The sequence below is a fragment of the Ursus americanus genome, chromosome 4, assembly GCF_024610735.1.
Source record: "Ursus americanus isolate L20-20 chromosome 4, mUrsAme1.1.p, whole genome shotgun sequence".
Taxonomy (NCBI): domain Eukaryota; kingdom Metazoa; phylum Chordata; class Mammalia; order Carnivora; family Ursidae; genus Ursus; species Ursus americanus.
In genome coordinates this window covers 75,734,963-75,761,773 of record NC_142130.1, presented here as the reverse complement: position 1 = coordinate 75,761,773, position 26,811 = coordinate 75,734,963, and positions in this window count along the sequence as shown.

Here is a 26,811-nt window from a genome sequence, read left to right as displayed (position 1 = left end):
TCTCGGGGCTGTGATTCAAGCCCCACATTTGTTGTAGAGATTACTTTTAAAAAGACAGAGAAAAAAATAGCTAGAGGACTCCCCTCAAGAAAAATTTAAAAATAAGATAAAATAAACATTTTTTTTAAAAAAGCTGCAAATCCTTCCTAACACAAACCTTGATGAGTCAAATAACATTCATCTAGAAAAGCGTTTCTCAAACTCAGCACTATTGACATTTTTGGCAGATGATTATTTAGTGTGGGGGCTACTGTGTGAATGGGAGATGTATGGCTATATATATGGCCTTTACCTTCTAGATCTCCCAACCCCTTATGACAACCAAAATTGTCTCCAGACATTACCAATATCTTGGGGGGGGGGGGTGGGAATCACACCCTTTGAGAACCATTAATATGGAAAATAGAGTTTTGCCTTACTAAACAAGGACCTTGGAATGAGAAGCATGACATAACTCTGTTAAATCAGAGGTTTCTTACATAATTTATGCTATTATCTTCTGCTTACTGAAAGTGAAAGCCAGTATGTCTTGTCTTATTTCCTGGCATTGCAAAAAAAAAAAAAATCTTATAAAGTTTCAAAGGAATTATTGATTTTTAAATCTTGCTTTCCTGAGTCTACATGTTTGAAAGTTGTGGCTAGCTATGAAGTGATACACTTTATAAAAAATAATGTTCTGAAAATTTGAGGCAAGATTTTGTTTCAGAGTGAAAATTAGTGATTATCAGTGCTAATTTTTTAACACTGTGACTTGAAATACCTTTTTAAGGAAACAATAAATTATTAGCAATTTCACAAAACATTAATCAAAAAACCTAAATAAAGATGGTACTTATTTTAATAAAACTATTTGATTGTATTCATCATATATATATGTATATTTATGTATACATATTTTTAACAGTATGTATTTGAAAGACTCAGAATTGTTTTACAAGTAAGAGTATGGGGATGTATATTAGTGCATTAGAGTGAACTATTGTTTTAAATGAAGACATTTGCATATCAACAATCACAAATCTTATTGGTTTTTTTAATTATACTTTTCCATAGAAATAAATCATATATATATATATATATATATATATATATATATATATATTTTTTTTTTTTTTTTAAAGTAGGGTTCACACCCAACACAGGGCTCGAATTCATGATCCTGAGATCAAGACCTGAGCTGAGATGGAGTTGGACGCTTAACTGACAAAGCCACCCAGGAGTCCTCATTGGATATATTTTTTATTGGATTGTGTGTTTTCCTTTGCTTCATGTTTTCTGCCCAGAACCCTTTAAAGAGCCATATTTCTTCCCTTTTGCTGTTCTCTATTATTCTTCCCCAGGGGACAAGATGTGACTTCCCTGGTGGTAGGAAGGAACTGAACCTGGGCAGGTCAACTCCTTCTCTCTCCATTTTTTGGTGATCTTCCTAGAGCAAGCATGGACTTTTCTTCCTGACACCATTAAATCTATAAAGTTGTGCAGTAAGCCCGTGATTATCCAACTCCACCAGTGACTGTCTAGATATGTATCTAGGTAAGAGGTGACACATTTGTAAGCAGATTGTTTATCCAGGAAAAAAGCCAAAATTTTTGTCTCCATTTGGTTGGCACCTATGTCTATCATTTGACTTTGAACATGAGTTACAGTAAACAGAGTGTTTTTTAATGGATTTCAAGTGATTCTGATAAAGCTTTTTATCCTAATAGGAGCTCCTAGATGAGAAACACTCTGTTGCATTTTTTTTTCTTAATTTGAGGATAGAATACAGGATTATTTATCGGCAATAACTGAAAATAACATATTTTTAACAGTATGTATTTGAAGGACTCAGAATTGTTTTCCAAGTAAGAGTATGGAGATGTATATTAGTGCATTAGAGTGAACTATTGTTTTAAATCAAGACATTTGCATATCAACAATCACAAGTCTTACTGTTTTTTTTAATTATACTTTTCCATAGAAATAAATCATCATTAATTGAAAGAAAAATATGGAAAATAGATATTTATAATTTCATCATCTTGATCTATTCAAACAATACAAGTTTGAAATTCTTAGTATTATAAAGTTATTTTATGCAGTTTGTATTTAATTTTACTTAGTGTTTCCTTTCTAATAATTATTAGCTGGGTCATTTTTGTAAATGGGATAATAATCACAGCAATACTGATAATAATAAAATCAACCAGATTTTATAATGTGCTCATCACAATTCCACTTACTGGGCCTCTATTTGCTCATTTAGTATTTGCACCAGTCCTACAAAGTAGGTATTATTATAATCCCTTAAAAAAAAATAGAGGCACTGAGAAAACGTTGATATTCTAAATCCAGAATTATAAAAATTGTGTCTTTTTTTAAAGATTTTATTTATTTACTTGACAGAGCTATAGAGAGCACAAGTAGACAGAGCAGCAGGCAGAGAGAGAGGGAGAAGCAGGCTCTCTGCCAAGCAGGAAGCCCCACATAGGAATCAATCCCAGGAATCTGAGCTGAAGGCAGACGCTTAATCAACTGAGCCACCCAGGCACCCCCAAAAATGTGTCTTTAATACCAAATTTAAGTATGTGTTGTCAAAACAAAATAACAATGTGCTTAATGGTCTAGTGACCACAGACACAATTGTAATATATATATATTCCTGTATTATAATTAAAAAGAAGCCTTATGGGGCACCTGGATGGCTCAGTTAGTAAGGGGCTGATTCTTGATTTCGGCTCAGGGCATGATCTCAGAGTCATGGAATCAGGCCCTGCATTGGGTTCCACACTGGGTGTAGAACTGGCTTAGGATTCTCTCCCTCCCTCTTCTTCTGCCCCTACCCTCCACCTCTCTCAATCTCTAAAAAAACAATAAAATAAAATAAAATAAAATAAAATAAAATAAAATAAAATAAAATAAAATAAAATAAATAATTTTTTAAAAGGCTTTACTACAAAGAGCAGGGGACACTGCAGCCCTTTCAGTTGGTTGAGCAAGTTATTTGATTCAGGGTAGCTTACCAAGGAGAGATTCAGAGAGACTCTATACTTTTAATTAGTTCAAAGTTACTTCTCTCATTTATATATTAAATGAAAGAGTTGAACTTGCTTGGGCCACCTTCAGACACACTTGGCTCAATGTACCCTTTCCACTTACATGACTACACCCTACTCTAACTTAAAGAAAACCACTGGCATAAAGATTTAAGTCCTGTGATTATGAAGACTTCAATTCTTTGCATATATTTACAAGCAGTAACTAGTTAAAAATAGGAGATTTAAAATGTGTTTACAATGGTAAATGTACATATACGTTGAAACCAAAAAACTTTCTCAGTTAAAAAGCGCTGCAATCTAATGTAAAGCATACATGCTAGCTCTCTTTCTTCACACTATTAAATATATGTGAATATTAGTCCATTACCAATATAATTTGACCTTTACTCTTCTTCCTAAATAAAAAGTTATGAAAAGGTCCATTTTCATAACAGCTAGCATATCATCAGGCTAAAATAGAGAACTGGATATGATATAAAATATGTATGATGTAAATATATATAAAACTATGACATAAAATATATATATTACTATATTTTTTCACATGCATTATTAAAACAGTTTAAACTTATTTCTATACCATGCTGATGTTGAAATAAATGCAAATAGTCTTTTAAATTATTTCTAGTAAAGATCAATTTATCTAATTATTGACTTTTTTTTCTCAAATTTGGGTACTTGAAGAAAGAGAACACATCCTAAATAGAAAGCAAAATATGTCTTAATAACTAAAGAAAAAAAGATATTCTTCTTATATGAAGAATAAATTTGTTTGAGCCAAGTTGATAATTACTTTATCATGAACCATCAGAATTGTGGGTGTATTTATCAGTAGACAAGTTTACTCTGATATCTATTCCTCAAACCTTATTTAACAAAGAAAGATTAGGGTTTAATAATAGAACTTACAAACTGTCTTCGTAATTAATGATACCAAAAACATGCAGCTGCTGTGTACTATACCATAAGCAAGTGTTATGCATTATTAAAAGTACTTTACATAATGTGTGTGTGTGTATGTATGTGTGTATTTAATTGAAAGCAATCATGTAAGTGAGGTATTACTCTATTATTCTCTGAAGACTAGGCAAATTAAATAATTCCCTAAGGTAAAAATGATAGGGAAATGACTGATTAATCTTAAGTCCAACCCAGCAACATGCAAAAGAATGAAACTGGGCCACTTTCTTACAATAAATTCAAAATGGGTTACAGATCTATATGTGAGACCTGAAACCATAAAAATCCTAGAAGAAAACATAAGCAGTAACTTCTTTGGCATCAGCCACAGCAACTTCTTTCTAGATATGTCTCCTGTGACAAGGGAAACAAAAGCAAAAATAAACTATTGGGACAACTTCAAAATAAAAACCTTCTGCACAGCACAAGAAACAATCAACAAAACTAAAAGACAATCTACTAAATGAGAGAACATATTTGCAAGTGACATATCTGATAAAGGATTAGTATCCAAAATATATAAAGAACTTATACAAGTCAATACAAGAAAACCCACAAATAATCCAATTAAAAATGAGAAGACAAGAACAGATATTTCTTCAAAGAAGACACATCAATGGCCAATAGACACATGAAAAGATGCGCAACATCGCTTATCATCAGGAAAATGCAAATCAAAACCAAAATGAGCTATCACCTCACACCTGTCAGAATGGCTAAACTCAAAAACATAAGAAACAACAAGTGTTGGTGAGGATGTGGAGAAATAGGAACTCTCTTACACTGCTGGTGGGAATGCAAACTGGTGCAGATACTGTGGAAGACAGTATGGAGGTTCCTCAAAAATAAAAGAACTACCCTACAATCTAGCAATTGCATTACTAGGTATCTACTCAAAGAATACAAAAATACTAATTAAAAGGGATATATGTACCCTAATGTTTATAGCAGCATTATCTAGAACAGCCAAATTATGGAATCAGCCCAAGTGTCCATTGACTGATGAATAGAAGATGTGATACAAGTACACGCGTGCACGCACACAGACACACATATACACACAATGGAATATTACTCAGCCATGAAAAAGAATGGAATCCTGCCATTCACAATGACATGGATGGAGCTAGAGAGTATTAAGCTAAGCAAAATAAGTCAGTCAGAGAAAGACAAATACCATATGATTTCATTCATATATGGACTTTAAGAAACCAAACAAAGGGGAAAAAATAGAGGGAGAGGCAAACCAGGAGACTCTTAACTCTAGAGAAGAAACTGATGGTTACCGGGGGGGAGGTGGGTGTGGGAACGGGGAAATAGGTGATGGAATTAGGAGTGCATTTTGTTGTGATGAGCACCAGGTGTTGTATGGAAGCTTTGAATCACTATATTGTAAACCTGAAACTAGCATAACACTGCATGTTGGCTAATTGGAATTTAAAAAAAAAAAACCTTGAAAAATAAAAAATAAGTAAAGTCCAACCTATTAGACTCTGTAGCATATCTGTATTTAAAGTTACTCACTGAACTTCATATGCATTTCTCAACTAAATTATGTTATCATTAACCTGTGAAAACAAGCCAATTCAGGATGGACTTCTCAAATTGTGCTTAATTTTGAAACAGCACTTCTTGGATGCATGTGGATGGTATTGAATCTCTCCCTTAATTCTGTTCTTCTTCAGTTTGTTTTCCACTCCCCCCCCCCCATTTGAGTTCATTAATTCTGATGCACTAACCAGAGCCATGTAGGAAATGAGGAGAGGGCAAGCATATACAGAGTTCTGCTGACAGTCTGAAAATTCAGGAATAAAGATCTAGAAATTTGGGAGTCAAACCCTCATTTGTGTAAAACATATTTTTTGTGTGTTCTGTCTTACTAAGTAGTATAGGAAGGAAGTGATACATAATTTTAAAAACTTTGAACTTCTTTTCAAGAGCTAGTTCTGCCCTGGGCTTTTATATATAAGGAGACTCAAGAGGCCTTTCATGCTGAGCTAGAATGGACTGACTCCCACAGAGCTGCAAAGAGCCAGCATTCACAAGAAAAATGATGCGACTCCGTGGAAAAGAAGTTTCACCATATTTCTGTCTTGCAATAGAATTCTCTCTTCTTTACAGTAGTTATTTTTAATAGGTATGACTCCTGGGCCTCAAAATCAGATGTGCAAGAAATATCATCTGTCTTTATCATCTAAAATTTGGCAGCCCTATCCTGCTGGAATCACAGAAAATTTGGGGAAACTCCCTCCCCAACCTATGATTGTAAGCAGTGGTGTTATTTACAAAGCTCCAAGGTGTTTGAAGAGATGGCTCTCTTGTCATCTGTCATCTAATTGCATAATGACAACTGATTTTCTGCCTTTGTACAATATTTTTAATGCTGCCAGCTTTATCCAGCTTCTGGGCCATATACAGGAATGTGAAAATTTCTAGATTCTGGCTATGATTCTGCTTCCAACTGAATCACATACCTCTCTTTTTCAGAGCACTTGTCATCTTTCTTGGGAGCTTCCAGGAAGCAGGAGTACTCCTGTAAAAATGTAAGTAGAGGCCTCTCCCTCCTTGCCCAATCTAGTGTGCCATCTATGTACCATATGTGAAATCTCTATAATGAGAAATAGGAAAACACATAAAAAAGTACCCATGGATATCTAAAACATTATCCAGGAACATTTGCTATGTAGTAAATCCACCATAACAATTTTATTTTCCTTTCAGATATATTTTTCAAGGTGGTTGGACCAATATTTCTTTGCTAAGTGAAACTTTCCCTAAAGTGAGCAGTTACCTGGGTTCACACCTGTTTTTTGTTGTGGTGGTAGGTTTTGTTTTTGTCTCTTGTGGGGTTTTTTGGGCACACCTGAGTTTGTGACAGAGATTAGTACTTGCTGCAGACTGATTGTGAAACAAGAACGATAAAAATTGGTGAAGGTGATTGGTGTTGATGTAACACCCAAACACTAACAACCAAATTGATGTTTGGGAAGTGTTATGGACTGAATGTTTGTATCAGTCCCAAACTCATTTGTTGAAATCGAATCCCTAGTATGATGGCATTTGGAAGTGGGGACTTTGGGAGATAATTATTCAGGAGGGTAGAGTCCTCATAAATGGAATTAGTGGCCTTATCAAACAGACTGGAGAGATATCGCTCCCTCTTTCTGCTGAGGACACAAGGAAAAGTTGGCTCTTTGTAACCTAGAAGAGTTCTCTCACCGGAACCCAACCATGTTGCCACCCTGATCTCAGACTTCCAGCCTTCAGAACCATGAGAAAGAAAATTCTTTGTTTATAGGCCTCCAAACAGACTAAGACAGAGAGCGTACATTTTACTAGATCATAAAATGGATAGGTAGAAAGGAAAAGTCTGCACAATTATCAACTTTCTTTAGGATACCAGTCATATATTATGAAAACAATAATAATCGTAGATTATGTAATTCAAAATCTTAAAATTTCATAAAGTAAATTTTCAGATTTATGTTGATTATTTTTGAGTACTTCAAACCTCAAGGTGGAAAAAGCATTGAACCACATATTGACTTTTAGGTATGCCTGGGGTAATACCTTCTACTTTGCCAACCAGAGTATAAACTTTCGAGAAACAAATAATTGAAAAAAATCTGCTCATAGGCATGTCTGTTCCCCTTTTTTTGTGAGCCATCTGTGTTATCTGGAATGAATTTAGCTCACTCCTTTTTTAGGATTTGGGACTTTGCCATGATAAACTTGCAGGAATTTTTCTGGAGGGAGCATCTATAGCAAATCATATCTACGGACTGAAAAAAGGCAGCCACCTTTATTTTGGCTATTTGAAATTTTGTCATGTGAGGTTATAAAGTGCCATGAAAGAAAGGGCACGATTTCAGAGGTGGAAGCATTAAAGGGAATGGTAGGATAAAAGAGTATAAACACATAATGGTTAAGACCAGATTTACTTATTCAACAAATTTAATTTTCTTTTTTTTTTTAAGATTTTATTTATTTGACAAAGAGAGACAGCCAGAGAGGGAACACAAGCAGGGGGAGTGGGAGAGGAAGAAGCAGGCTCCTAGAGGAGAAGCCTGATGTGGGGCTCGATCCTAGAATGCTTGGATCACTCCCTGAGCCAAAGGCAGACGCTTAAAGACTGCGCCACCCAGGTGCCCCAACAAATTTAATTTTCTAAGGAAAGCAATCTTATAAAAAAAAAAAAGTAGCAAAATCATTCCTAAGAAGCAGGATAATAAATGAAATAGGAATTCAAATAAAAACAAATTCTTGAAATTTCAAATGGTTTCTGACAACCTAGATCGCAAACTTATTTCCATTTTGAAAAAATAGCTTCTTAAAATATTATGCCAGTCATATCACATTGCCTAAAATGTAAATAAAATGCATTCATAGATGTAAAGTTTAAATACACAGATGTTCAACAGCATATGTGAGTTCTGAAACCTCCTGATGGGCTAAATAAATTACATAAATTAGTGCTGTTAATTACTCTCCAAAGGGCAATGTCAAAATGATAGATGGATAATTCTGATTATTGAATGTTCTCTGTCAAGCTTAGAAAATGAGTGAGATCAATACAGCCAGAGCAGTATTTTGATATACCCGATATTTTCAATATTTTTTTGGTCCTTTCCTTCTCTATTAGTTTCCTTATTATGATGATCAGTAAAATAAATAACAACCATATCTTTTGGTTCGTATGCTAGATTTTGGAATAATCTTCATAAAAAAGAAATGAAAAAGTAATAACATTCTTAATTAGCATCATATTTATTCTACTAAGGTTATCCACAGCCTTTTGTTTCTAGCCATTCAATTTGTTGTCTTTTAATTATAGGAAATCACAAACAAAGTATTTGAACATAACAATATATCGAAAACCTTGCTTCTTACCTACTTACCAGGGAACATTTCAATCAGTATTTCCTATATGCTGTGCTTATCTTTTTATGGAAGACAAATTATGATTTCACTATTGAACAAAATCATGATACTAATTAATTTATAATAAGTAAAATAAGAAGTTGTCAGGTCCTTACCTGGTTGGGGGAGGATGGAGTACCCTAATTGCCTGCAAAGGAAGCAAGAATCAACACCTCTCACTCATGGCTGTCCTATAAATCTAGGTCTTTTAAACTAAGAAAGTAGACTCCAGAAGTTTAAAGCCACATGCAACATATTACAGACAGAGTAATTCAATCCAGAAGATATAATGGCAAATATGAGTGGTCTATCTAGATGAAAAATCAATTCCAAATAATTTGCCCATCATAGAATAAGCAAAAGATAAGATGGCAACATTCTATGAGCTATTTTTGAGCTAGTAATAGGAATTCTCTTTATATTAAGTAGAATTCTCTTTATATTAAATTATCTTTATATTAAATTCCTGATATTTTATTTTGGGGAACAGGCGTGTTATGGTATATTGTACTGGATGGTTAAGGAAACTTGAGTAGAATAGATGGGCTTTTACTAAAAGATATGAGAAGGAAAAACTCCTGTTTTTCTTCTCTACTCTCATTCTACTCACAGAATATCTTACTTCTGATAGTGTGATGTCTGTTTTTTGTTTTTTCTCACACCAAGCAATTCTTTGACTCCAGCTGAGTATCCTACAATTCAATTCAGTTCTGATACTATCTACGTGGACTTACCATTAGATTCCATCAGTTAAGTATCATGCCCTCCCCAACACACACAGACACAGACACACACACACTTCCAGATGTCGGTCTTGTGATTGCAATTGCCCGGGTTGGTTTTTACCTGTGCCTATGACAATCAGATATAAATTAGAGGTCCCCAGGACCTCTTCATTGGGTTCATTCATAGAGTTCTTCATTGGTTCTTCATTCATAGACCTCTTCATTGGTTCTTCATAGAGTTTCTCACAGAACTCAGGAAAACAGTTTACTTACTGGATGACCAGTTATTATAAAAAGATATAACTCAGGAAGAGCTGGATGGAAGAGATACAGAGGGTAAGGTGTATGGGGCAGTCTCAGAGCTCCCATGCCCTCCACAGGTGAACCACCATCCCCGGACCTCCAAGGATTGACCGACCACAAAGATCTCTGAACATCCAAGGGTTTTCATGGAGGCTTCATTATATAGGCATATTTGGTTATTTTATTGGCCACTACTGATTAAGTCAATCTGCAGTTCATTTCCCCTGCCTGGAGGTCAGAGGGTATGGGCGAGGCTGAAAGTTCTAACCCTGTAATCATAGGGATTGCTCCTCTGGTACAAAGCCCCCTCATCCTTAGAGACTTTACAACAGTCACTGCATTAACAGAAACTCAGGAGTGGTTGAAAAAGACCTTAAGAATTAACAAAAAAACACCTATATCTTTCTTATCACTTAGGAAATTCCAAGGGTTTGGGGAGCTCTGTGTCATGAACTGGGACAGAGATGTCAGAGATAGGAGAATGAAGAAAGCAAGGAAAGAAAAGAGATAGAGAGTATTAAGAGGACTGGCTGGAGAGAAAAACTATAGTAAAGCTAACAATTTCATCATATATTATTAGTATGTGCATGGGAGAAGAAAGAATAGACAAGAATACTTTAAAAAGTGAAAGAACACTCTATCATTACTGTAATTTTCATTTAACTCTTTTAATAAATATCCATTCATTCATTTAATTCATGTTTATTGGCCATCTATTATTAACTCCCCACACTCCACTGATCTTAATATTCTGGGGGATAAAAATAACTTTAAAATAATTCTTGCCCCCTAGGAGCATATGCTTTTATTAACTTATACTCTAAACAATCAGCATATGTGCTCAGTTGTTAATCACTCATTTCCCTTGAGTAATTACTCATTCCCACTTTCCTATTTAATTGGTTTAAGTCATACAGCATTTGTTTCCTTGTAGCCATTTAAAAACTACACAGAGTTGTACCAAATTAGGCCATGTCTCATGACACTAATGTGACAATTTTTATATACCTCTGACTTGGTATGTGATTGTTCTCACCCAACATATTGGTTCTAAGTTAACATCAACTCTATTTATGTTTATTTCCTGGAAATTGTGGGGTTTTCTTTTGCTTCACAATGAACTAAATTTTGAAGGTCCTTCCTTCCTTCCTTCCTTCCTTCCTTCCTTCCTTCCTTCCTTCCTTCCTTCCTTCTTTCTTTCAATTTTTTTGAAGTCTTATTCCATTTAATTAGTTCATAAAATTAACATAGATTTACAATCATAAAAGGAATCACAGAAATGGTTTAAGTCAATAAACAGATGCAGTCTATTGATTAACAGTTTATTTAGATAATGACAAATATGGTTCTAATTTGGAATAGTTTTAACACAAAATGTTAGATTTAAAAGATCAGTATCATTAAAGAGAAGGGTTTTTTTTTTAATTTCCTTTTGAAAACTGATGATTGTTAATATTATGCTGAACTTCAAATATACAATACTCTGCTGAAACTCTGTTCTCTCTTCCTCACATACATACATACACACACACACACACACACACACACACACACACACACACACATTCTAAAACACACACATACCTCTCCTATAGCCTTCAGGAAATTCTACTCCATTCTCTGAATACTGAGAAGTAAATGATTTATGAACTCACTTTTTGAGGAGTGTATTTTTTCTTTGGGCACCTACTATGATGGAAAATATTTCAAGATGCTATTTTTTTTTAGAGTTAAGGTCCAAGATTGCCGACAAAATATAAGAGATTTTAAAGTCATTTTTAGAAGTATTAGGCTCAACTCCTTCCATATAAAATTACAATATGATGAATCCATTTGACTATTTGAAAGCATATTTCCACTAAATATTATATGCTTCTTTAGAGACATAGAAACATTCGTTTGCCCTATTTGATCTTTTGGAGAATATTCTCTATGACCCAATTGATTTCTCAAGATCCTTTCTTTTTTAGAAGGAATATGTCAGCTCTCAAGTGTCTAGTAGTTCTTTTTATCTGATCTGGGCTCTTTAAAACCCACAAGCCTGTTTGGGTTATCAGATCTACTTTAAAATGCTGCCATTCATCTATTCAATTTAATGCTTGCTCAGGAGGGAGCTGCTGTATTGACTAAGGGCTATGCCACAATGCAGTTTGGAAAATGAGAAAAGAAAGAAAAGCAGGCCCAAGCTAAGTATACCATTAACTCTGCCTAAGACTGCAATACATCAATAAAGCATTAGACGTAATCATGTTTTATATAGTTAGTCAACCACAGAAAAGAATAATCAGAGATATTTATTCAGAAAGGAACAAGAACACTGTTTAGTCTTTTAAGCATTTACTATTCTTTTCTCCCTTGAAAATGATGTGTAGTGATTAGTTTTCATCTGTACAGGCATTTTCTTTCTTAAAAATTAAAACATGTCCTATCACAAAGAATAGAAATTAAGAAGAAAGATGTAGCTTTTGCCTTGTACAACGCTTAAAGAATGGTTATTAAACAGAAAATATATAGACTAGGGCCATTCTTACCGGCAGATAATATTTTTGTGTTATATATTGATTGAAGAAGAATGAAAATGCTGTTGCTTTTCAATACTCTATTGAATGGACCTACTTTGTACTCATTAATAACTAGTTAAGTCTCAGGGCATTACAACTTGCTTTTAATTTACAGTCAGCTTAGTAAACTACTAGATGCCTCTTCTCTTTGTATTAGAAAGTCATTTAACTTACTTAAAAGGAGAGTTACCTAAATTAAGAAAAAAAAAAAAAAAGGAATGACAAAGAAAAGAAGGAGGAAGGAAGGAAGCCTGACTATGGTTTATGCCTGTAAGACATGCAATTGGGTAGAAAGATCATGGCATCTTTCTCTCAGCTCTGAATGATTTCTCTACTGTTCATTGGGAAAACAATTTGAGATAAGCCATTTTCTTTTGTACCACATTGTCTTATAGTGGGAATTTGCAGAAATAATACTTACATCAACAGATCGTTGCAAAGAGCAAAAGAAATAATTATAATTATATATATAATTGTATATAATTATATATATATTCTATAAAGCAAAATTGCTGTGCAGCGATTCTAAACCCCTGCTTCCAGAAAATGCAGGTATCCTGTGAGCCAAGGTGAGTTGCTACTTTTCACTAAAGTAGCTTTAGGGTAATATTTCCCCAATTCTCAGAAATAATCAGTCAATAAAATGTTCTCCATTTTCAGCTTTTTAAGTCATTTTTTTTTCTTACACAGTTGGTAATTGCCACCTCTACACAATCCAAATAAATGACCAAAAATTAATAGGATGCTTTGAAATTGACAGACTTAGAACACACTGCAAACCCTCTTTCCTCTTTCAAATAAATAGAAACTACAGAAACAACACAGGAAACAGTTTAATACATAACTGACTTCTTACTAATATGGATTGAGCTGTTACAGGAATCTTCCACCTACTTCAGGCACATGCACGTGTGTACACACACACATGTGCATAGCTTTTAATACAAAGTTAAACTTGTAAGTAACAAAGGGAACATCTCAATGCGAGAAACAAAGAATGAATTCAAAATGATAAAAATCAGGTAGGACTGAAGTCTAAGGACTCATAAGGGAGGCACAGACACATGTACAAGTTTATGATTAAAACCCGGAGTATGCAGATTAAAGTCTACTGGGAAGAGCTTATTTTCTAGTACTTGGACTAATAGAACAAAGCTACCCCAAATAGCAAGGAGTCATTAGGGAATAGGAAAGGCCTCATCAGATAAGTTTAGGAAAACAGCAAGTATATTTGTTATAAATCCTCCAAAGTGGTGAAGTCAGGAAAAAAGAATGAGAAAGCACCTCTATCTATGAGTTGCCCATGTTTGTGAGGCCTGAATTGATGATGCCCAGGTGGTACTGGAATTGTAATGCATAGGAATTTGTAATTTCGATGCAATTTAGTGGCTCAGATTTATTTATTTTTTGCTGCATATTTAGTTAATTACACACCACAATTTCTTAAGGAAAGGTCCTTTCTAAACAGAATGCAAATACTCCTATTACAATGGATTAAATTTCTTTTTTTCTCATTTATACTGAAAACTTTTCCTGAGGTCTTAACTCTCTTCAACCTTTTGCTTATTTAATTCTATTCTATTCTCATGTTCCTCTACTTGTGAATGCTACAGTGCTGTATTCTCCTACGGAACCATAATACAACTATCAAAACCCAGAGCTTGATACAGATACATTACCACTATCGGAATCTCAAATCCCATTCAAGTTTTGACAATTGTCCCAAGAACATCTCTTATAGGCCAAAGGACCCAGTAGTAAATCATGCCTTGAACAGTCTGGAACAACATCTCAAACTTAATTTAACTTTCATGGCCTTGATCCTTTGAAGTTTACAGCTGGATATGTTGAAGAATATGCTTTAATTTGAGTTGTCTCATGTTTTCACATCGCTAGATTCAGGTTATGTATCTTCAGCAGAAATATGGTGATGCTGAATTTTTCTCTTTGTTTTCTATTATATTACATACTGTTGTTCCCCTCACCCCCCATTGCCAATAATGTTCAATGAGATAGTTGATGAAGGTGATGTGTGTTAGGCTGCTTCCTGGTTAGACTCTAATATCCACGCTAGGCAGCATCCTTCATTCTGCTCAGATTTTGAAAACCTGCCTGGGGGTTTCCAGCTATGTATACCCATGTACTCTCTGCTTGGGCTCAGACACCCTGTTCAGGCTCTCCGGTATCTCCCATCCTCACCCTGCTTAGCTTCTCAATTTGCATACTAGGCTACCATCTGAATTTAATGTCTTCTTCACCCTGCAGGATTTTGACAGCCCACAAAGAGCTTTCCCTCGCTATCCCTTTTCATCTTGTTTTGTCTGTGACATCCCATGACAGATGCCAGTCATCATTTGATGCCGTCTCCATAGCACTCAGTCTCTGAAAGCCCATACCAGACAAATTCTTCCCATGGAATCCCTCCTGTCTATGCTCCTTCTCCAACATTCCATGCAGGATGCCTTTCCTTAAAGACACCCCCCATACTCTGCTATACCTAAACGCTGTAGAACTGAATTGACCAGGAAAATAAAAGGAAAAGAAAGAAGAGCTGGATTGTATCTTTATACAATATTAGAGTCTCTCTTGCTTTAATCGTTATGTTTAACATATTTACATCCATCCGAATTACAGGTATATCTGGAATTGTTTCTATCATGTCATTTTGCTTTCTTTGAATTTACTATTATTTTTCATTATTATTTTGTCCCCTACTATCTTCATGTTTTACTAATCAATTTGTTTGCTTTTTCTCAAAGTTCTATGAGTTGGAAACCTCATATATAATGTTATATTATTATAATTAAAAGTAGTTGAGATAAAATTCAGTGAAACAAATAGATTTTAAGATTGTAATCTAAGGGTGCCTGGGTGGCTCAGTTGGTTAGGTCATGATCCCAAGATCTTGGGATTGAGCCCGCATTGGACTCCCTGCTCAGCAAGGAGCCTGCTTCTCCCGCTCCCTCTGCCATTCCTCCTGCTTGTGCTCTCTTTCTCTCTCAAATAAGTAAATAAAATCTCTCTTTTTAAAAAAAGATTGTAATCTAACGAGTTTAATAAATAGATAAAACATGTCATCAAAATTAGGATTAAGATATAGAATATTCCAATCATCCGCTGACTTCCCTTGCGTTCTCTTTCAGTCAATTCCACCATCCATAGGCAACTACTGCTCAGATTTGCAGCGCCATAAAATAATTTTGCCTTTGAACTTAATCTAAATTGGAATCAACAGCATGGGCTGACTCCTTTCTCTGGGGTAGTTTTGTAGATCATGCCGACCACAAGTTACATGGTCTTTTTATTCCCAACATACAGTGGAACAACAACAACAACAAAAAACCCAGAAGTGTAATAAATATTCCTATTTAAAAAGAGGAAGAATGGAAAGCATAGCGATCATTGGTCCATAGTACTATTAAAAGCTTTCTGGGAAAATATCCCTCATTTATCTCCCCTATTCTAGTGGTTCTTAGCTAATTTGGATACTTTTATATTAAGTCTGATCACTTCCGTGTGCCAAAAGTCAAACTCACAACACCTATATTCTTTAATATGTGAAAGCTGTAATATGCTATCCTAATTGGCAGTATAGTGACAATATAAATATCTTTTGAATAAAACAAAAATGTTTTGAAAGGAATCTCACACACACACTATAGATAGATGATGATAGATAGATGATAGATAGATGATAGATAGATAGATAGATAGATAGATAGATAGATAGATAGATAGATGATAGATAGATGATAGATGATAGATGATAGATAGATAGATAGATAGATAGATAGATAGATAGATAGATAGATGATAGATAGATGATAGATAGATTAACAGTACCCTTCTAAATAATGTTAATATCTTAAAATGGCCACAAAGAATCCATTATAGTTTTAAAACTTGTAAATCTTTAATTTAAAAATAATTATAAGATGTAGTCATCTGTCCGGGTTAAAAGAGACTAGAAAATGCTCAAACTGCATGTTATCATCTTATAGTAGGAATGGAGTCAATACTTACGTAGGTGGACTTTACCTCATCTGACAGGGAAAGATAGTAGAGGCTATTGATTAGGAGAAGAGCTTGGGGGAGTGACATTTACAGTACAAAGGATTAAGTTTAATGAGCAGCCTTACTACTTATCAATAGAAGGCTTAACCTTATCCCCACATTAGTTAGGCATTATTGTGCAAAATAATTTAAAGTAGATTAAATGATTTATTGACTACCCATAAATGTCTGGAAGAAGATAAACAACAGTTTCCTCCTGATACAAAATTGTTTTCGGAGTCCTGAACACATTTCTTTCTCTGTGTTTTTACCTTTCACACACCATAAGGTTGAAAAAAAAAAGAAACTTTGTTGTTAATTTATAACTGACTTTTAATTTTAGGATAAAATATTTCCTGAATTATATATTCTTTCCTTAGATATTATCTTAAAATTTGTTCCACAAGGAGTTCATAATATAGTTTTTAAACTTGGAATGATAAATACATTTCAGAAAAAACACTTAGGATACTGAAATATAAAAAGAAAATAAGATACCTAGGAAGGTACTTTTCCTCTATTACCATATTAATTGAAAAGAATTCAAATAGAGTCTTTCCGGTCACATGAAATCTCAGAGTAAAGAAAATTGGTAAAGTTTATGTCTTTCCTCCAATTACTACTAAAGTCATTTAAAAATAGGATGGGTATGGGGTGCCTGGGTGGCTCAGTCGGTTAAGCATCTGCCTTCAGCTCAGGTCATGATCTCAGGGTCCTGGGATCAAGCCCCCACATCAAGCCCCCATACTGAGCCACACATGGGGCTCCCTGCTCCTTGGGGAGCCTGCTTCTCCTTCTCCCTCTGCCTGCCACTCCCCTGCTTGTGCACTCTCTCTGTCTTTGACAAATAAATTAATAAAATCTTAAAAAAAATAAAATTAAAATAAGAATAAGGTGATATAGGCAAAAGTGAGACATAATTGGAACAAAGGCATTCATTTAATATGCAAAAATAACGAGCTTCATTTCCACTTACACCAGTGGGTAATGTTCCCCAGCATGCAAAGTTTACATTAATTCCAAATACATTTTTTCAAGATCAGTTCCTTACTTCCCATCCTTTCAAGAATTTCTGACTCTTCCTAAGGTTCTAGAATAAAGGCATTATTGGCCTAGTTCTCAGTTTTATAAATTAGGAGGAACTGACTGAATTTATAGAATAGAGGGCTGGGTTCTGGAACCCAACTCCACAAATTTATAACTCTATATCCTCAATATCTCATTTCCTTTTCCAACAAATTTTTGTTTGCTTATTTTATTGAATTAAAATTTACATACAGAAAAATACACAGATCTTAATTGTAAAATATGATGACTCTTGGCAAAAGTGTTCATTAATGTAAACATTACCTGGATTAAGGTATAAATTTCACCATCCCAGAAGTTTCCCTCATGGCTTCCTCTAGTCTACACCGAACCCTGGTTTTAGAATCTTATCCAAATGTGATCATACAAGTAGAATGCACTTTTTTGTTTGTTTGTTTATTTCATTCAACACAATATGCCATTAATCCATACTGCTATATGTTGCAATAGTTTATTTTTTTTATTACTGAGTTGTTTCCAACGGATAAATATATCATAATTTGTTTAACAATTCTGCTGATGGACATCTGAATTGTTTCCAGTTTTGTCTATAATGAATAAAAGCATCATTAACATGCTTATACAATCATTTGTAGACACATGATTTAATTTTTTGGAGTGAAATTACTGGGTCATAAGGTAGATTTATGTTTCACTTTTAAAGAAGTTGCAAAACATTTTTTCAAAAGGGCTGTGAGTTTGATTGTTCTATATCATTGTCAACAGGTGATACTGTTAGATTTAAATTTTAGCCCTTCTAGTAGGTGTATAGTGGTATCTTCTTGTGGTTTTAATTTACGTTTCTGTGATAACTAATGATGCTGTGAATTCTTTCATCTGTTTTGGTTTTGTTGTTATTGTTTGCCATTTAATCATCTTTGAAAAGTGTTCAATTATTTTCCCCATGCTTTATTGGATTCTTCATAATTTTATTATTGAGTTATAAAATTCTTTATAGATTCTATATATAAGTCCTTTTTTCAGATATATATTTTGTGAAAGTTTTCTCCTAGTCTGTGGCTTGCCAATTCATTTTCTTAATGAATAGAAATTTGAGGTGGGGCAAATATAATTTAGCAATTGTCCCTTTATGATTATTGCTTTCTGTATACTCTCTAGGAAAACTTCATAACATCAAGATATTGAAGATCTCTTGCTAAGTTTATTAAGAAGCCTTGTAGACTTAAATTTTTCATTTAATTCTTGGATTTCTCTTGATTTGTTTATTATGTAAGGTAGTGGTCTTAATCATTACTAGTTACATGTTAGATACAGATACATACATATCTATTTATGGAATTATTACATATATATTCAATTGTTTCAGTAGCATCTGTTGACTTGCCATTCCTCATTACATTGAGTTTGCTAGAGTAATTTGACCATGTAAGTTAGGATCTATTTCCAGACCCTCTTATGTGCTTTTATTTTCCATTTATATATTATCCCTCTCTCCTAGATAGATAGGGAGATGATAGGCTATATAGAAATATTATTATATCCATATATTTTTATTTCTCCCAGAATATTATATAATAACTTTATAATTTCCAGCACAGAGATTTGTCAATTTGTTTTATTAAAGTTAATAGGTATCCCATTTTTCAATGCTTTCTTAATTTTACTTTTTATTTATGCATTGCCAATGTCTAGAAATATAGATGATTATTTTTAAATTTATTTTTTGAAAGAGAGACAGAGCATGCTCATGAGTGGGGGGAGGGACAGAGGGAGAGAAATGTTAAGCAGACTCCCCGCTGAGCAAGGAGCCCACACAGATTGGATCCCAGGACCCATGAGATCGTGGCTTGAGCCAAAACCAAGAGTGAAGTGTACCAACTGAGCCACCCAGGCACCCCTAGAAATGTAGATGATTGTTAAAAATAGTGTTTAAGTCCAAAGCCTTAACCACTAGACCATTCTGATGAGCACATGGTGTTATACACAACTGATAAATTATCGAACACTACATCTGAAAAAAAAAATAATGCTTACTTTGTTTCTCTGGATCTTGCTAAATATATTTACTAGTTCTAGTTTTATTTTACATACTTTTTAAAAAATTTACATATATAATCATGTTTGCAAATAAAGGCAGTTTTGCTTCTTTCTTTTTAATCATCGTGTCTTTTATTTCTTTTTATTTTATCTCACCATATAGGACTAGTACCATTTAATAATAAATTAGAAATAGTACATGGAGACATCTTTTTCTTGTTCCCATTCTTGGGGAATAGCATTCTGTGTTTCATTAACTATAATATTATCTGTAAATTTTTCATAGATGCTCTTATTTTCCTAGTTCTCAGAGTTTTTACCATAAATATTGAAGTTTGTCAAATGTTTTTATTGTCTCTATCAATAGATTATTATCCTCCTTTATTCTCATAATATTAACCAAATCATATGTATTATTTCTATATACTGTTGGATTCCATTGATTTTTATTATTGTTTTGTTTTCTTTTTTCAAATGTCTTTATACGGTTTGGGGATCAAAGATAAAATGTCTCACAAAAATAGCTGGAAAGTCATACCTCCTCTTATACCTTCTGAAGGAGTTTCATGGAATTGGTATTATTTTTTCTTATAAGTTTCATAAAATTCCTCAGTAAATTCATCAGGGTGTGTATATTTCCATGTGAGAAAGTATTTAATTACAAAACCTTGTTTTTAATAGATACAAAGCTGTCCAGATTATACCTTTCTTCTTTTGTCCATTTTAATTTGTTCTTATTTAAGAAATTCTCAAATTTTATCTGTTATCTAATTTCTAAGCTTTAAGTTGAATACAATACCTTTATTATTCCTTTGCATTTTTTTAGTATTCATTGTGACATCGAGCCCTTTACATCCTGATTTTGATAATTTGAGTTTTCTATTTTTTTCATCATTCTATATAGAAGTAACTTTTATCAATTGTTTAAAAATAAAACAAACAGTGCTATTTTAATTTTTCTCTATTGTTTATTTTCTTTTTCCTTGATTGTGTTATTATTTTTTCCTTCTTCATACTTTGTCTTTCATTTCTTGTATTTTTCTTTTTTAAGCTTGAAATTTAAGATTATTATATTCTCTCCTTCTTCAAACTTGTAATCATTACTTGACCTAGAATTCACAAATATTAATATGCCATCTTTTCATTATTAACCAATTTGAAATATATTTAAATACCCACATGATATATTTTTGACTTGTAGATTCTTTGAAATTTTGTTTAAATTTTGATGATATTCTAGGTCTCTTTCTTTCATTGATTTCTAATTTAATGCTGGCATGGCCAGGAAACATACTCAATATGAAGTCATACTGCTGAAATTTATCAATAATTATTTTATGGCTTAGCATGTGGTTTATATTTCTAAGTGTTCCAAACATACTAGAAAAGAATGTGTATTCTTCAGTCTGGGGATTAGTGTTCTTTAAAATTCAATCACATTATAATACTCATTGTTCATATCTTCTGTATTGTTACCGAAATTTTATCTAGGTGACTTATCAATTTTTGATAAACTGTGGTAAGTCCCTAACTCCAAATTGTGATTTTTTAAATTAATTTTTTCAGTGCTGTCAGTTTTTGCTCCATATATTGAAGTTCAGTTATTAGGTATCTTAGACTTATGATATATTTAATTCTATTGAATTAGTATTTTATCATAATGCAATAAAGTTCTGCATAGGAGATAATATACCATTATTATATTTAATGTATATTTTTATGACTGTTATATAGCCAATCCAGCTTTCTTACCCTATTTTTTTCAAGATATATCTTTTACTAAGGTTTGTTTTTCTGCTTATCTGGATATTTGTATTTAAAGTGTGTTCTTTGTAGACAACATGTTTTGGGGTGTTAATACCTAAGCATTTTGACAATGATTTCTTTTAATATGCATGCTTAATCCATATATTTTTAAAACTACATTTTAAAAATAGTAAAACATATTTTACTAATACATTTTAGTTTAAGATGACCATTTTGCTATTTGTCACATCTTCATTTTTTTACTTTATTCCTGGTTTTTTTTTGCCATTTAATTTCTGTGTTGTTTTTGCAGTCATCTCTCTTTTTAGTTTTAAAAGTTCCACTTGGGATAGCCACAAATCTTATGTATTTTTAACTTATCAAAGTCTACTTAAACATAATATTGTAGCACTTCACTTAATGATTTCTTGTGTTCTCCACTCTTTATTGTAGGTCCCAGTTTTCATTTCATGTCATTTCTCTTGAGACTGAATAAATCATATATAGTTCAACCCTGTTGGTGACAAATTCTCTTGGCTTCATTCACCTGAAAATGACTTTAATTAACCTTTATTTTTGAAGGACTTTTTGATAATTTTAGAATTATCTATCTTTTTGTTTACTTCATTAATGATATTCTGCCATTGTCTTCTGGCTTTATTGTTTATGAAAAAAAATGTCATTCATCACATTTTTTTGTGCACCTTAAGGCACTCCAATAGGATGCAAACACCAGGAGTGAACCCTAAGATAAACTGTGGAGAATTTTGCTGACTATAATATGTCAATATATGTTCATCCTTGGTATAAAATGCACTATTTTGGTTAGTGATGTTAATAATGGGGGAAGCTATGCATGTGTAAGGCAGAGATCATATAGAAAACCTCTATACTTTCCTCTCAATTTTGTTGTAAACCTAAAACTGCTCTAAAAAATAAAAGTCTTTTAAAAATATAAATTAGAACAAGCTATTCTCAAATCTGCAGTAGGATATCTGCTAAAACCCTAAAACTAAAGCATGAGAATATATCCAACCCACAAACCAGTATTTCTAGATAGACTGAAGAGAAATGAGAAAATATTTCCATTTGTACCAAAGCACGTGCAAAATGTTCATGGCATCATTATTTATAAGATCCGTAAGTGAAAATGATGTAAATATCCATCAACAATATACTGAATTAAATATGTTTAGAATTATCATGGGATGGGATATAACACAACTACACAGCATTACAAATAAACTACTTCTACATGCAATAACATAAATTATTATCACCAGCTCTATGATTTCATGTCTAAATTTAAAAAATTGGCAATATTATATCAATGGTACAAGTCTGAATAATGGTTGCTTCAGCTTGGAATTGATATTAAGGGCTCAGTGTTGGGAGAATGACCAAATTTTCCTGTAATGTTGGACGTGTGCAATATCTTAATCTGGGTGGTACTTAAACACACATACACACAATCATAACCAAATACATATATATACATATACATTTGAACTATCAAGTTTTCTGCATTTAACTCTAAACATACAATCATCAATAAAAATTATTTTAAAATAAATGCTTAAATTATTACAAAAAACAATGAAATGTCAACTATTTTGTAGAATAGAATTCTTTGTATAATTGGTGATACAGTGAAAGTTGGTCTGAATACTCTGAAGAACAATGTCACAAAGTCTGAGGAAGTAAAAGATATTCCAGCCCTAAGGCTCAGCAATCCCAGATAATCTTGGAGAAATGCCAATTTTAGAACACTAAGATACATATACTATAATGTCTAAAACAGCATTATTTGTGATAGCCAAACACTGGAAATAACTTAAAATTTCATGAACTGAAAAATGGCTACTTAAATTATGGCATTTTCACATGTACAATATGAAACAGGTACAATATAAAACAGGTGTACAAGGATGAACTAGGACTCAAACTCCGAATATTATGATCACAGTTTTGAGGGAAATAAAGTTACCAAGGAAGTCACACAGTATGATGATATTAGCACAACATATAAAATATCAAACCATATTATATCAGCAACAAATATATTAAAAGTATAATGAAATGTATGAAATGAAATATGGAAATTCTTAAATTGGGAATAAGTAGTCAAGGAGCTTCAACCATATTATTTATGTTTTACTTATTTATATGGACTGGATATATTAAGATTTATTATTCTTACATAAACATCTTAATACATAAATATTTTCAAAACAAATGATATTAACAATACATATGGAAGGTAAACTACAAAATAAATCCAATAAAGCATAACTTTTATAGAAAGACTACAAAATCCTAGAGGAGAACATAGTCAGCAATCTCTTTGATACCGGCCACAGCAACTTTTTTCATGACACATCTCCAAAGGCAAGAGAAACAAAAGAAAAAATGAACTTGTGGGACTTCATCAAGATAAAAAGCCTCTGCACAGCCAAGGAAACAGTCAAAAAAACTAAGAGGCAGCCCACAGAATGGGAGAATATATTTGCAAATGACACTACAGATAAAAGACTGATATCCAAGATCTATAAAGAACTTCTCAAACTCAATACACAAGAAACAAACAAATCAAAAAATGGGCAGAGGATATGAACAGACACTTTTCCAATGAAGACATACAAATGGCTAACAGACACATGAAAAAATGTTCAAAATCATTAGCCATCAGGGAAATTCAAATCAAAACCACACTGAGATACCACCTTATGCCAGTTAGAATGGCAGAAATTGACAAGGCAAGAAACAGCAAATGTTGGAGAGGATGTGGAGAAAGGGGATCCCTCCTACATTGTTGGTGGGAATGCAAGTTGGTACAGCCACTCTGGAAAACAGTGTGGAGGTCCCTTAAAAAGTTAAAAATTGAGCTACCCTATGACCCAGCCATTGCACTACTGGATATTTACCCCAAAGATACAGATGTAGTGAAGAGAAGGGCCATATGCACCCCAATGTTCATAACAGCATCGTCCACAATAGCTAAATAGTGGAAGGAGCTGAGATGCCCTTCAACAGACGACTGGATTAAGAAGATGTGGTCCATATATACAATGGAATATTACTCAGCCATCAAAAAGAATGATTTCTCAACATTTGCTGCAACACGGACGGGACTGGAGGAGATAATGCTAAGCGAAATAAGTCAAGCAGAGAAAGACAGTTATCATATGGTTTCACTCATTTATGGAACATAAGAAGTAGGAAGATCGGTAGGAGAAGAAAGGGAAGAAGAAAGGAGGGTAAACAGAAGGGGGAATGAACCATGAGAGACTATGGACTCTGGGAAACAAACTGAGGGCTTTGGCGGGGGGAATGGGATAGGCTGGTGATGGGTACTAAGGAGGGCACGTATTGCATGGTGCACTGGGTGTTATATGCAAGTAATGAATCATGGAACTTTAAAAAAAATAAAATATAAAAAAGAAAGACTACAATCAACAATATTTTTAAGGAAAATATTTAAAATGGCAGTAAATGATTGCATGCACCTGATTGAACATGGAGTCAGGAATAACTGTCATGTTCATTAGCATTGCCTTGACAGTGGATATGTTTCATAGCTCTGTAACTACTATGTAAATAAAAAACTGCATTTATCTACTAAAACATGGTTTAATAATGGCCCATTTATTTCTACCAAATGCAGTCATGATGACAGTAGAGAATATGAGGGATGTTGATCTAATTATCCCACTAAATGCATATCATGTGTGAAGGGGAGCAGAATGCTCATTTTCTAGTTATTAATTCAGATCAACTAAGAAAAGTGTGGAGTAAAAGTCTTACATTTTCTTTACTAGTTGCAAGTGATGAACTATATGTGAAGAGAAGCATGAGCATTCATGGAATTTCTATTCAGTGGTCGTGCTCAGCTTCAGAAGAACAAGGAACAATGTCAATTACAGATAAACACTTGGAAGAACTGAGACAATTCTTTTGAGAAGCCAGGAAGCTGAATAAAAGCATTGGAATGTACACACATAAACTCTAGAAGAAAATGTTGGTGTAATTGCTGTATTCAATAACTTGATATCTCAGTGGAAAACTTTCCAGTTTCCTCAACACACAGGTGTTTTTATCTGTTCCTTACTGTTTGAAAATCTAGACTGACTGCTTATTAAACTGTTTCCCAGTTCTTGGCTGGGTCCCTATGGGCTCCTTGTTTCTCTTTTCTAGATTCCAAGGTTTCAGGCTGCTTTAATTTTCACAGGACTTATTTCTGTGTGCTCTGTTTTGAAGCGTCCCAGCAAAAAGTGGTTGTAGAGTAGAGCATATTTATCCCCATAGTTCTCTTTCCTTGGGACCATTAAAGTTAAGTGCCTAAATTCTTCAATGTTTAATAAGAGAAGCTGTTAACCACAATATTAATATCACCAATAAAAACGAAAACACATGTCTTAACTTGGACCACTATAAAAACAAAACAAAAACAAAAACATAGAATGAGTGGCTTAAAGAACAAACATTTGTTAATCATGGTTATGGAGGCTGGGAAGTCCAAGGTCAAGATGCCAGCAGATTTGTGTCCTGGTAAGAGCCCTCTCCCTGCCTTGCAGACAGCAAGCTTTATGTGGCAGAGAGAGAGAGAGAGAGAGAGAGAGAGAGAGAGAGACATGCGCGCGCTGGTCTCTTCCTTTTCTTATAACACTAATCCCATCATAAGTGCCCTATCTTTATGACCTCATTTAAACCTAATTACCTCCTAAATGCCCCCCCCCACAGATCATCAAATTGAGGGTTGGCACTTCAACAGAGATGTAAATTCAGAGAGAATATGAGACAGAATGAAAGAGAATGATTTATTTCAAGGAATTGGCTCCCGTGATTGTGATTTGTTGGGGCTGGTAGTTCTGGAATCTGTAGGGCAGGCTAGCAAGGTGGAACTCAGGCAGGGTTTCTATGTCACAGTCTTGAGGCAGAATTCCTTCTTCAGGAAACTCCAATCTTTGCTCTTAAGGCCTTCAACAGATTATGGAGGGTAACGTGCTTTACTTAAAGTTTACTGATTATCAGAGTTAATCTCACTGTGTAGTAACATCTGGACTAGTGTTTGACCAAACAACTGGACATAGCTAGTCAAGCTGATACATAAAATTAAGGGTCATAATATATAAATCATTCAATATGAATCTGCTTCCTGTCTTCTTTTACTGTGTTTCTAATGTTTAGGGAAGTTTATAATTTTGCTCTGGAAGTTATTTTAATGATTCTATATTAATGAAATATGCTCTTTCTTTTTTGACTCCCTGTTTTAAACTCCATTAAAATGAAGTTGTATCCTTTTCTTTCCCCTCCCTACAATTACATGATCACCCACGCTTAGTAAATATTAATCACTTTAATTTCTCTTTGTTTTCGTACATATATTTCATTTTTTACAATTTGATTTGCTACCGTTAAATA